This window comes from Podarcis bocagei (genome assembly GCF_964188305.1).
Source record: "Podarcis bocagei genome assembly, chromosome: 13".
NCBI classification, from domain to species: Eukaryota; Metazoa; Chordata; class Lepidosauria; order Squamata; family Lacertidae; genus Podarcis; species Podarcis bocagei.
In genome coordinates this window covers 6237502-6252153 of record NC_138138.1, presented here as the reverse complement: position 1 = coordinate 6252153, position 14652 = coordinate 6237502, and positions in this window count along the sequence as shown.

The following is a 14652-nucleotide window of genomic DNA, read 5'->3' as shown; positions in this document are numbered from 1 at the left end:
GTGTATGTGTTGACACCTACCAGGCTCTATTGCACATTCTGATATCAGTGACATCTTGCCTCACCCTTGGGGAAACGGGGTTCTTTGGTCATATATCAAAGCTGTCATTATATAGCCTGTGCTGGCGTGCCTATCCCAGAGAGTCTTGAACCATATCTGTTAAATGCATTAAGAGTCTAAACAAATTCTCAAGCTTTTGGATAAGCACACAGTAAGTAGGTGAGGCAAATAGACTTATGTCACTCCAGCCACATTCCGCGTTTCAAAAACGGCACCAGAAAATCATTTGGACGTTTCTGTTGGAAGTAATGCCTGGACCACGTGCCTTGTCTGCAGCCCTCTCTTGGATTGCTGGAGAGGAATAAAGCAAGCATGGCAGTCCTGGTTTGTGGTACTTCTAAGTTATGCAGTTTGTAGACAAGAGAATTGTGCAGGGGGGGGCGGAGGGGCAGATAATAGCTTGGGACATGACTAGCACTGGATGGAAGATGAATGACCTTCAAGGAAGACGGCAGCACAGAAGCACAATAAATAAATAGAGGGCAGGCATAGCAAGTGAACCTCTGGAGATTGCAACCCACCAGGCTGAATGCCGCTCACTGGCTGCTCAACAAAACTGCCCACCCAAGGGTGTCATCAAGCAGTGCGCAGGCCACAATACATGGTTGGTGGGCCACACTCAGCTTGGTGGGTCACAAGTTGTGCTTTTCGTAAAGCTTTTTTTTTAAAAAAACCAACAACAATCATTTTATAATGTATATAAACTAGATAGAGCAATTATAACAGCTGGAAATTAAAGGATGAAAAGCAAGACGATAAAATAGGCATGTAGAACGAGTACACTCGCACATGGGTTAAAATAGCAAAGTCCAAGTAAAAGCGGTCAACGTTATCAGATTATAAGGCCTAGTTCTAGATTTGCCGGGTTTGTGAGGAGAATTGTCTTGAAAATGATAGTTCCACTGTATATGTCCTAAAGTAATGCAAAATTATATAAAAAGTCAGTTGTGCAAGATGTTTGACACACGTGTGTGTGTGTGTGTGTGTGAGAGAGAGAGAGAGAGAGAGAGAGAGAGAGAGAGAGAAGGAGAGAGAGAGAGACATCCCATCTGAATATTTGGAGTTAATTGCAATGACCCCCAATCCCAAACATGCCATGTCTGGATGCACCAGGCCACCTGACCAGTATTGGCGATTTCATTATCTCCAAAGGGTCAGACAGAAATGACAGGCTGCAGACGGGCAATTTTAATTTTGAAATTCGCTTACTGATGATAAATTCAGCATGTTCAAAGGTTACGCAGAGTTTCGTTTAATATTCATGAGCCCAACAGCAAGATGATCCTGGTATTTCAAAGGTGATTGTCAATGTGAGCCCGTGAACCTAAACGTACTGGGTTCCCACCCACTGGAGGTGAACGCCATAACCTTGAATTCCTAATGCATAATCTCACTGGGAGGAAGGTGGCAGAGGCTTGCCCCCTTAAATTAAATCTACTTTCTCAATCCCATGGTTCTAGAAGTGACACTGACATTCCCAGGGCACCATCCACTGGTGAGAAACCCCCGCTTGAAACTTGGCCATTACTTTGGATTTTATTATTCTGTGCAAAGTCAGAATTATCATTAATGTGGCTATTATTAATCCAACCAATAATTTATTTAATAGCATCAGACTGCATGCCTCATTCATGCTGTATGTAACCACAGGGATTATAAAAGTTGTAGTTGATTTAGCTTTAAATAGCTGATCTGGAGTCTCATTCCTTTTTTAGCTTCATAATAAATTACAGCATTCCTCATCAGAATGCCCCATCACCTGGGTGACCATGGGTCCTATTTTAAAAAAGACAGTCTTCTGTTTGATCACTTGTCACTCCTCTGAACAGCTGTTCTGTCCAAGTCCAGTTTAAAAGTGAAGGACCCTAAGGAGGGAAAGCAACAGGAACGACTGGCCTGTCTGCTCCATAATAATAATAATAATAATAATAATAATAATAATAATAATAATAATTTATTTATACCCCACCCATCTGGCTGGGTTTCCCCAGCCACTCTGAGCAGCTTCCAACAAAATATTAAAATACAATAGTCCGTCAAACATTAAAAGCTTCCCTAAACAGGGTGACCTTCAGATGTCTTCTAAAAGTCTGGTAGTTGTTTTTCTCTTTGAAATTTGGTGGGGGGGGGCATTCCACAGGGTGGGTGCCACTACAAAGAAGGCCCTCTGCCTTGTTCCCTATAACTTCACTTCTCGCAGTGAGGGAACCGCCACAAGGCCCTCGGTGCTGGACCTCAGTGTCCGGGCAAAACGATGGGGGTGGAAACGTTCCTTCAGGTATACTGGACTGAGGCCATTTAGGGCTTCAAAGGTCACCACCAACGCTTTGAATTGTGCTCAGAAACATACTGGGAGCTAATGTAGGTCTTTCAAGACCGGTGTTATGTGGTCTCAGCGGCAGCTCCCGGTCACCAGTCTAGCTGCCACATTCTGGATTAGTTGTAGTTTCTGGATCACCTTCAAAGATAGCCCGACGTAGAGCGCATTGCAGTAGTCCAAGTGAGAGATAGCTAAAGCATGCACCATTCTGGCGAGACAGTCCACAGGCAGATCCAGGGACTCAATGGTTTGGTCAACACCTGAGAGGGGATTGTGCCCATGCCTGAATCCAGGGGGACATCTGGGTGGCGGAGATAGCCTGTTCCCAGCTTTCCGTTTATCCAGGTGTTCACCCTTGGCTGAGCTATGCTGGAACCCTGGGTCAGCGCTACCTGCAAGGCAGGGAGCTAGTCGAACCAGAGCCTATGCAACCATTCACTTGCTGTAATTAATAATTCTGCCAAAAACCAAAACTAAAATTTGAGTCAAGTGTGAATTTATTTAGGGGGGAGGTTTCTGGGTCTGAACACGCAAACAGCTGCCCCAGACACAGAATTGACTATGGTGAGATGTATTGTGTTTTCATTTAAATGACAGTAGTGCTCTCTACTTTTGCATTTATACATATAGATTAACATATGCAAATTTAATGCAAATCTGTGTTCTCCTTTGTTTTGTGATACATTTTCCTTTTTGGGGATGATGCACAAATGGTTGCCCAAATATCTGTCTTTTACGTTACCTTGAATGGTAGGCTGTCTCCAGCAATAAGACATTCTTCTGGCCATATTGTTAATATGATTAACTTCTGTTCATCTAGCCAGTAACATGCTGGCAGCAGTGGCAGACCTTGGGGTCTCAAATTTCAGCGGTGCCCTGTGCCACACCTAAATGTGGTGTGTCCCCCTCACCTTCCATTCCACATCATAGATGCAGCTCCTCCAGAGGAACATCTGGGGCTCTGCACTGGGTGCAACTGAACTGCTCAGAAGTCCCCTAAATTTGCCTCTGCTGCTGGCGACCACAGCAGTGGGTTATTTCCAATACACAACCATGTGCGCTACATATTCATGTCATAAACTGTAATAACAGAAGCAGAAGATATACCTATTACCAAAACCACAAACAATTCCTAATCAGGTTCCTTCAAGCATGAAAACGTCTGTCAGTCCGTGACTAATCTCCAAGACAGTAGCGTGTGTTGAATTTTTCAACTTTCGAATTCCAAAAATGAGGGGTGCTAAAAAGTTGTAACATGACTTGGGAATCCAAAACTATCTACAGTATCCCCTTGCTGGCCCCCCATCACACTTACTTTGCCATATCTAAGGCCGGTATGATGTCAAGTCATCATTTGACAGAAAGACTGCTGAATTCATATAGCAGAAAAGTGTCAGAACGTGGAATACCCATAGTGCCTTTGGTCCCATGGATCGATTTAAACTGATGGAATTTAAACTGCCAAGAAAAAAAAGACCAATTTAAATAATTGATTTAAATTAGATTTGCCATTTTGTAAGGCATATGCTTCTGAAAAATATGCATAACATTTTGTTTTTATTACAAAAACATATTGGTTTGCAACTAAACAGAGTCTGTATACTTCCTAGGGATGAATTACAAATGCTCTGATCAGACAGACCTCATGTTTTTGCACTACAGGTTGGCATCTGCTCAGAGACAAGGGAGGCTGGTGTGAAATTAATGAATTTCAGTTTAGTTTCTTCATATGCCTGCAAGGATAAGTAAGAACACTTCCAATTTCTGCACGCAAATTACTTCCTGCATTAGGAATAACCACAGATGGAAATCAGATACACATACAGATGGGAATGTGTATTTGAGTGTGGATGCTGTATTGCTTTAGAATTCACTTTTGAACATAGATTCAAATATGCATCTCCTACATTCTGCCACAGCTTGTTGTTGTTTAGTTGTTTAGTCATTTCTGACTCTTCATGACCCCATGGACTGTCGCGAATTCCTCGCGGCGCTTTCAGCAGAAACGCTCAGAGTCCCAGGTTTCTTTTCAGTGCAGTCTTTTTAATGTGAGCTATATACAAGTATTTACAAAAACAGTCCATACAGAGTACCTGCTCCTTAAGGCAAACGAATACTCTCCACCACAGCACCACCACACCACAGCACAACCACCACACTACTGTTGAACAGGCTTTCCTTTTTAAAACAGGTGATAGCCAATCACATTAATCACACTCCTGCTGAGTCACTCTGACCCAGCACTTCACAGAGTATTGCATCATCCTGTTGAAGCCTGCAGACTTACTCAGTATCCTGCGAATCCCAACATGGACCAGAGCGCATCAAGCACTCCTGTCTTCCACTGCCTCCCGCAGTTTGGTCAAACTCATGTTGGTAGCTTCAAGAACACTGTCCCACCATCTCGTCCTCTGATTTCCTTAAGAATGGATCAGTTTGATCTTCTTGCAGTCCATGGGACTCTCAAGAGTCTCCTCCAGCACCATAATTCAAAAGCATCAATTCTTCAGCGACCAGCCTTCTTTATGGTCCAGCTCTCACTTCCATGTATCACTCCTGGGAAAATCACTACGTTCTGCCACAGCTAGTAGTGCATAAACACCTACAGTGGGAACTGGGAGTAAATGCCCACTTCCAGAAGCAAAGTAGGTACAGTAGTTACCAGAACTAGACCAAAACATTTTGGCACCTGAGGCGAATTGCAAAATGATACCCCTTGCCACCAGCAAAGAAGTGGGAAGTGAAGATCTACGTTGGGAATGGGGGCAGGAATCAAAACAACCTTACCCAATGGTTGAAGTGGGAATCAAAAGCCACCCCGGTCTAGGAAGGGAGGAAGGGCCTGTTCTGAATCATTCCAGGTGGATGCAGAGCCCAAGAGACCCCAGAGGGTCTCCCACCATTTCCTCCCTTAGAGGTGGAAGACTGACAGCATCTCCTATTCACAAAGAGGCCACTTTAGAGGCAGGGCTGCCAAGAAGGGGACAGATCTGGCCTCCAAGGAGCATGCTGTAGCCACCACTGGACATTGATTGGGAAACAGCAAATTCTTACTACCTTCATCAAGCTGCCAATATTTGTAAGTAAATACCATGACCGCTGTACTGGCACAAAACTGATACAGGTTTGTAGTGCTGATCTCTTATACCTCAAAGTTGGCTTGTATTGTACAATGGTATCTCTGGTTGTGTGGGATGCAGGTGGCGCTGTGGTCTAAACCACTGAGCCTAGGGCTTGCCGATAGGAAGGCCAGCGGTTCAAATCCCCACAACGGGGTGAGCTCGCGTTGCTCGGTCCCAGCTCCTGCCAACCTAGCAGTTCAAAAGCACATCAATGTGCAAGTAGATAAATAGGTAGGAAGGTAAACGGTGTTTCCGTGCGCTGCTCTGGTTCGCCAGAAGCGGCTTAGTCATGCTGGCCACATGACCCGGAAGCTGTACGCCGGCTCCCTCGGCCAATAAAGCGAGATGAGCGCCGCAACCCCAGAGTCGGCCATGACTGGATCTAATGGTCAGGGGTCCTTTACCTTTACCTCTAATGTGACCTACGGTTAAAACATCATGTCAGAGATACCTGAGAATGATAACAGTTAATTATTTACCCATCAAGGCATGTCAGAGAGCCCCTTTTGCTCTTAACTTAGCTCCGTTTACCTTCCTACTGGAGCGGTACCTATTTATCTACTTGCACTTTGATGTGCTTTCGAACTGCTAGGTTGGCAGGAGCAGGGACCGAGCAACGGGAGCTCACCCCGTCACGGGGATTCGAACCACCGACCTTCTGATCAGCAAGTCCTAGGCTCAGTGGTTTAACCCACAGCGCCACCCGCTGTTCTGAATTCCAAATTCGCCATCTAGGAAGGGTGGTGGCGGGAGTCCTTTGTTCTCAGACTCTTTAAGGTTGTGAGGATGAAAATGAAGCTCTCCAGGAGCACATGACCACACACAACCTAGAGCAGGCATAGGCAAACTTGGCCCTCCAGATGTTTTGGGACTACAACTCCCATCATCCCTGACCACTGGTTCTGTTAGCTACGGATGATGGGAGTTGTAGTCCCAAAACATCGGGCGGGCCAAGTTTGCCTATGCCTGACCTAGAGCCTCTGCTTCTACGTCTGTTTGGAGTATTTCATATTTTCAAAGGTGCTGAGCATCTTAGAAACACAAGACAGCACAACATGTCTTATGAAATTATTTGGATGTATCTTTGATGTTTTTGTTTTGTTTTGAAGAAACCTCTGCAAGTAAAGATTTACTTAAGGGCCTTAACAATGTTTTATTTCCAAGAGGAGTCCGCTTCTATGCATCCAGGCACTTCAAACTGCGCAATATTAACACCTGGAATAGTCCTGTGCCCTGGAGAACAGCCCTACATATATAAATGCAGAAAATGTTTTTTTCCCTTACCCAGTACTTATTTTGATCCAGGAAAAGTTGTATATTTTGTGGCCTATAGCATTCTGCTCCGTGTTTATGTGTTATACCATGTTTATTTGTTATATATTGAAAATCAATAAAATCTGTTACAAAGAAAACCCATCCTGCTGAAATGCTGTCATTTTTTATAGCAGCAATGTTCTGATTTATTTTTGTCCCTCCAGACAGCAATAATGTGGTTGCATGAGGGAAGCACCACTGAATTAATCCACCTCTTATGTACCATTATTTAATCAAGAACATGCAGCAGAATATAAGGGGTTGGCAGAGCAAATTTTGTGAATTTATAAATATTGCAAAATTGACCACAACTATAAGAGGAAAATCAAACCAAAAAATTTAAAAAAGAATGGAGTTGTGTAAAGGAATATATGGAAAAACATTGTTTTGGTATTGGAATATGGATATGAAGTCAAAAATATCGCAAGGAGAAGTGACAGAGTAATAACAGGCATAACAGAAACAATGGTACGGTGGTACTTCGGGTTACATACGCTTCAGCTTACATACGCTTCAGGTTACAGACTCCGCTAACCCAGAAATAGTACCTCGGGTTAAGAACTTTGCTTCAGGACGAGAACAGAAATCATGCTCCCGCGGCGCGGCAGCAGCGGGAGGCCCCATTATCTAAAGTGGTCTTCAGGTTAAGAACAGTTTCAGGTTAAGAACAGACCTCCGGAATGAATTAAGTACTTAACCCGAGGTACCACTGTATAAGATAGTGTAAGAACACATCTTGATTTGTATTGATTATTCTACCTGATATGTTGGTATTTGATATTTGTTTTATTTATGCAAAATAAAAAAATAAAAAAGAACATGCAGCAGAATACACTCCCAATAAAGCAGCAGTCTGGAGGGATCCACACACTCAACAATTTGTGAGTCCAACAATCCACTGGATACATATAACAGAAAACCCAACAATTTGCTTCTGGGCATGGCAGTCGGGCATACTTTGTGTGTTGTACTCCACTGTGGAGGACGAGCTACGGTCAGAACATATGAACAGGATTCCAGGTTCAATCACCAATTAAAATAATGTTGGGTAGCAAGAATGGAGGACCTCTCTGCATAAGCCCACAAAGAGCCACTGCCGATCCAAGTAAGCAGTATTGGGCTAGATGGTTCAGCAATCCAGTTTAGAAGAAGACAGAAGGTTATCATCTACTTACTGCACCACACCACCTACCCAACCTGCCTGTGAACTCAGCAGTTTTGAAACGCTGAGCCAAGCTGTGACACTTCAGATGCAAGTAGAAAAAATGAAACAACACCTCTGTGTACAGTGATGCCGCTTGCATTTTGTAAGCAATTGTGACACCTGTGCTGTCGTTTTCATTTTTTACCTATTAAAGTTGAAAGTAGAATTTTGAGTTGGGACCAGATGTCTCTGCAGCATCCCATAAACATCAAGAATCAATTCAAAAGGGCAAGTTTAATCCGGGAATATTAGATCCATCATTTTTAGTGGGGAGATAGTGGGGATCAGGTAGAAATGATTATTGTGGACAAGGCATCCAAATACAGTGGTACCTTGGTTCTCAAACTTAACCCGTTACGGAAGTCTGTTCCAAAACCAAAGCGTTCCAAAACCAAGGTACGCTTTCCCATAGAAAGTAATGCAAAATGGATTAATCCGTTCCAGACTTTTAAAAACAACCCCTGAAACAGCAATTTAACATGAATTTTATTATCTAACGAGACCACTGATCCTTAAAATGAAAGCAATAATCAATGTACTTCACTATAAAATAAATAAAACAGTATTGCAGATGATTAAAATTAAAATTAAAAAAAAAATTCTTACCTACACTGATGATAGTCATTGTTTGGAAATGGGGGGGGGGTTATCCATTTCCACAGTCACACAATCAATCAATCAATCAATCAATCAATAGCTGAACTGGGATCCACACAGTCACAAAAACAAATTGACTGAAAAAGCCTCAAAACAAAAAATGCAAAATAAATAGCAAAAACAAAAGCACCAAATATAAGCTCCAAATATCACCTCAGAACACTGCAATCAGAAAATGAAGGCTTGAATTACAATGTGGGGGACGCAAATTAGCAGCGCAACAGGAAACACAGGGGGACTCAAAATGGAGCATGTTCAGCTTCTGAAAAAAAGTTCAAAAACCTGAAAACCTACTTCTGATTTTGCAGCGTTCGGGTTCCAAGTTGTTTGTGAACTAAGCTGTTCGAAAACCGAGGTACCACTGTAACTGAGGAAGCTTAAAACCTCTCAAACAAATCAAGCAACTCTTCACCTCTTCTAGAAATCAGGAATACCAAACCTCCATTCTAGATTCTACTGAGGAAGCATATTTTTTTTAACAGAACCCCAGTAATGGCTGGAGAATGGGGTCTCCAACTTACAGCAGCACATTTGGTGATAGGTCAGAAAGTGTCTATTCTCTGTGGTTATTGTTCTTTTGAGTTGGCCATCAGTTTCTGAGATTGAAATTAAAGACTTGAAATCATTCCTATTGGTAGGGAAGACCCCAGGAGAAGATATGATTCCCCTTAGTTTTTCCAATTAGACCTAACTGGTGAATTATTCCCATCTATAAACTCAACTCAACTCCAAGGATAGTCATTGAACTATCAGTTTCTTTAAAAGGCAATCTTTGTAATACAGGCAATTGTAGACCCATTCATCTCTGGAATGTGGCTTCTAAATTATATACATGGTTCTTCTTCAAAACTGCAATCCTGGGATTAGGAAAATGCCATTATTAATGAAGAGAAGTCTAGATTTTGAAAGAACTGCAGCACAATTGATCACCATTTAATTACCAAGTATCTCAGGGGCCCAAATAAACATTTAATTGCAAAGCTCAATTATTTTACTTCAGTCTTTTATCCGATAAACAGAGAGATCAGTTATGGTGTACATTGGCTGCAAATATTGACAAATGATTGTTTTGGCTCACACAGGTATCACATCATAATACTACCATTAAAGTAAGGATTGGCCTTACTGATGTTTTAACGCAAGTAATTCAGCTAACAACAGGGTTTAAACAGAATTGTATATTGTAAAACACAGTTATATGTCCTATTTCCTACACTCACACCCTCCCTGGCATTGAAGGAATGAAAGATATAAGTCTATTTAATGACACCCTCGTATTGTTATCCTTAAACAAATTGGATTTTAAAAGGCTGTGGCTTAAATCTGGTTTCCTATGCAGAAAGGCAAAGTCGGCTATGAATTATTCTATGACAGGGATTATGTTTTTTAATAACCAATCCCAGAAATGAAAATAGCTGCATGATGGTCAGGTAATTTGAGTAAGTTCAATCGTTTAGATATTTGGGACACAGATTTTAGGAAAGGTTGTCTTGGAAACAACAACTACCATCTATTAACACATCAGCTTCTAGGACAGTTTGTCATCCTAACCCTAAACCCTTAACAACTTACGTTGGTTGGAACAATTGTGGATTGGGAGTTGGGCAGAGAGATGTTGAAACAAATGGCAAAATATGATTTAATTATTGAGGGACTTTGGGGATTAGGGCATCATTGCACCTTGGGGGAATGACGTTTTTGACTATGATGTGCAGAAAGATGGTAAAGCTTTTTAAAACATGTTTTGTTGTGGTGGCATAATATTAAGAAACATCACGTCATTACCCTGACTCACCAACTTATCATGCATTATGTGTGGCCTTTACAGAACTTAAATCACACAGAATTCCATCTGTGTAGCTTGAAAGAGGAAAAGTGTGTTCGGATGTAGCCAAATTGAAGATATAACTTAGGGCTTATCGTCACTTTCCTGTCCTCTGCTCTTTCCAGGAATGGTTCTCATTTTAAAGTACCCTGTTCCCCTTTTTTTTGTTCCATAATTTGGGACAGAGCGCAGCAAAAGGTTAGTGTGGATAAGCCTGACGTATTACTTATCATTTTGCACATTATGTGGGGAGCCAAGAAAAAATTGGGGAGGGGTGTGAATGGAGGTTGAGGTTGACACAATGAAGAGCAATGGATAACATAACCCTCATCACATTAATTCAGAAGTAATTTGCAGCCCATGGGGGGTGAAACTTCATCTTTTCAAATTTATTCAGTGACGGGTCTTAAAAATATGTTTTCGGTTGTGAGAAATTCCAATTTGCTATCATTTTTGTGATTGGACAACATTTAGCTTGCTGTCTACATTTGATGAAGAAGCACATAAAATACTTTCGGAAAATCAAAGAATTTTAATTTTACCTTCTGAAAATGTCAGGTAATGCTAAATAATAACCAAAAATACATAAATAAAAATAATATTTATATATAATGTAACTTCAAGTACTTGGCAATCATTTTTAATGATATCTATGCAATTTTACACACATTTTACTTGCCAAGCAAAACTAAAATTATACTAATTTAACCAAAATATTTTTTGAATTCCCAAGTCACGTTACAACTTTTTAGCACCCCTCCCTTTTGGAATTTGAAAGCTGAAAAATTCAACACACCCTGTCATGAAGGGAAAGCGAATGCTGGGTGCTTTCCTAGTTCATGAGATTCAAATGCAAATTCTGATAGGGCTACCCAGAGGTTCTCCAAATAAATTCATTCTGAAAGACACCTCAGAGTTCTGTGGCAGACTTGTAGGGATTGCTTAGCAAACAAATCAATTGAGGTTCCCTGAAAGGAAGAGATCTGAAATCCCCAGCCGTAAGCTTTTCAACAGTGACACATGATATTATCTTACAAAATGTTCAGCTGTGTTGCAAAACTATAAGCCAGTGGTTTTTCAAGATGAGTTCAAAGGGAGCCTCAGAGCTCTAGTAAACTCATCGGGAGCTCAGGACTGAGAAGATCAGTAATGGGAGACAATCTTCCCCGAAAGACATAGGATCTAGGTCAGAATTATCTACTCCGACTGGCAGTGATTCTCGGAGGTGTTAAGACAAAATCTCCTCCAATTTATCAAAAGTTTTCTTCTCCTAAGAAAGAAGCTTCTATTTTTGTGCCTTACTCTTTGGGCACATTAGACTTCCTTAAGATCTATGGTATGTGCAGGGTTTTGAGCTTAGATTATTGTTTGTGAATGCAAATTCTTTTATTGTTAATTGATGAATGGGGAGAACTGTTTGACGCAGGACTTGTCCTCAGATAAACCTCTTTCGAAACACCTGCTACCCAATTATTTTTCACTGGGAACACCCGGGATGGAACCTGGAACTTTCTGCATGCAAAGTATGTGCGTCCTTCACTTTCTGTCAGTTACCACAAAATTGCCACAGCCACAGGATCACAAGCAAAAGGAAAATGCCCCAGTTGAGTTTCTCTGCCTACTTCCCTCCCTCCCCAAATACACTCTGTAAGTCATCTAGACACATCAGGTGGTCTCAGGGGCCGTGTGAGAGTGTACTGATAGACTTGGAGACTGTGGTCACAATCTGCATTGTTTTGCATAGTGCTCAAACAAAGGGTCTTCTCAAGACTCAACCAGGTGGAATTGCAGGGTTGTGGCTGGGGTGGGATGCATGTTGTGTCAGGAGCTTGTCCTACACTCAAGTAGGACCCTGGCAGAGACACATGCCCAACTCGTAGATAGTTTGGGAGTTTCAAAAGCTTTCTTCAGCCCGAACATCACAGCAACTGATGCCAACAGACATTGGCACACTTAGGGATCCGCAGAGTCTTCTCAGCTTGCGTGACAGACCTCAGCAACTCAGCATTTTGGCTAATCTACTTTATTTACATATAAACACACATGGAGCACTGCAACATGGCTCCCTCTTTCTCTAGCATCAGACAGCAAAGAGAGAGAACAAAGGACAATAGTCCCACTTCATGGAACACAGTAACACAAACATCCTGTCTCTGTCACTTCCCACTCTGTTGAGTCAAAACATACACCGTCATGTGATAGACAGCAATCCCATGACTGCAATCACAGAGCAGGAATTCTAACATGCTGATCAGAGTGTTTTGCTCTTTTATTTAAGCTTCGGGAGTATTCATTTTAAAACCTTGTGCTTTATCCTGCAATAAAGGTGCTTCAATGTTATTTCATGTTGTGCCTCACATCATTTTCATCTTCCCTAAGGTCGGAAGATTAGCAAATTAACCATAGACAGGCAGAGTTAGAGGCATCAGAGAGAGCTGCTGAGTCTAGCGTGTGGCTTCATTTTGGGAATGCGGTGTCCTGGCGACTCAGTGACTTTTTGGTGGCTCCTGTCCCTGAACCATAATTCAGAAGACGTCCAGGTTCAGGCTTCACGCTAAGCCATGGGTAGGAAAACTAAGGCCCGGGGGCCGGATCCAGCCCTTCTAAATCCGGCCCACGGATGGTCTGGGAATCAGCATGTTTTTACATGAGTAGAATGTGTCCTTTTATTTAAAATGCATCTCTGGGTTATTTGTGGGGTATAGGAATTCGTTCAGTTCCCCCCCCCAATATAGTCCGGCCCCCCACAAGGTCTGAGGGACAGTGGACTGGCCCCCTGTGCTAAGCTATGGTTAATGTAAACCAAGGCTTATAAACAAGGTACAGTGGTGCCTCGCAAGACAAAATTAATTCATTCCGCAAGTTTTTTCTTCTTGCGAGTTTTTTGTCTTGCGAAGCACGGTTTCCCATAGGAATGCATTGAAAATCAATCAATGTGTTCCTATGGAGACCGTCTGGGGACAGAGGGGAAGCGCCGCTCTGTCCCCTCTTTTGAAGCAAGGGGCGGAGAGGAGAAGATCGCTTCTCCCCCTTGCCGTCCCTTGGTTCAAAAGGGGTCCCCGGAGCTTGTGGGGCTGGCAACGGGGAGAAGCGATCTTCTCCCCGCCGCCCCTTGCTTCAAAAGAGGTCCGGGGACAGCGGGGACGACGCGGTGCGCTTCCCGCTGTCCCCGGAGCTTGCGGGGCAAGCTTCATTTTGCAAAGCAAGCCCATAGGGAAATTCGTCTTGCGAAGCAACTCGAAAACGAAAAAACCTTTCGTTTTGCGAGTTGTTCGTCTCGCGAGGCGTTCGTCTTGCGGGGCACCACTGTACAAACCTTGTTTAACTAGCACCTGTTCACCATAGTTAACAAACTACAGTTAAGCTGTGAGACTGGGCTTTGACTATGGTTGACTAAACCATACTTTCTAAATCGTGGCTTAGCATGACAAGTCAACCAGTCCATTAGGCTATGGCGCATGGTAGAATGATGCCCCCAGAGTTATGTGCTGATCGATGCGTGTGTGCAGGGATTACTTGGCTGACAAGCAAAAGTAGAAAACAGTATGTGAAGATAACTGATAGAACCCATATAAAATGAAGAATTGAAATAAACTCTCATAGGCCTAAAAGACAGAGGTCAAAGAGACAATCTTCTCTCTCTGAGTAGAAAATTATTCAAATGAAGAGTCATGATTGCATTCAAAATGGTTTCCTGCCTGAAACCATTTAGATCATTGGTTTGCTAGTGTGTCTTGTTCTGTTGTGTCAGTGTGTGTCTGCGGTATCCAATGTTTTCAAGCAGGTACATCAGTATTCGTTATATACAATTAATTATTTTCCTGATTAAATGCTTCAGGCATCCCGTCAAGGAACAGGAACACTATAAATGAAACTTAACACTGACCACAAGTAACAAATAATTAATAGCAAGAATTGAACAATTTGTGGGAAGCCTCAGGCCTGGAATTTGCTTAGACATTTAACAATTACAACATAATGAATGGATTCATAATAATCAAAGTCTATTGGCTTACGTTTTAGGAACACAACAAATAAAAAGCTTAATTTAAAATATAGTGGAAGCAGACACCAGTAGCCAGCCCCTTGGAGATTAGAAAGAGGGGTACTGTGTTTGTTGACTTCACAGCTGAGATAGGGAAAATGAAAA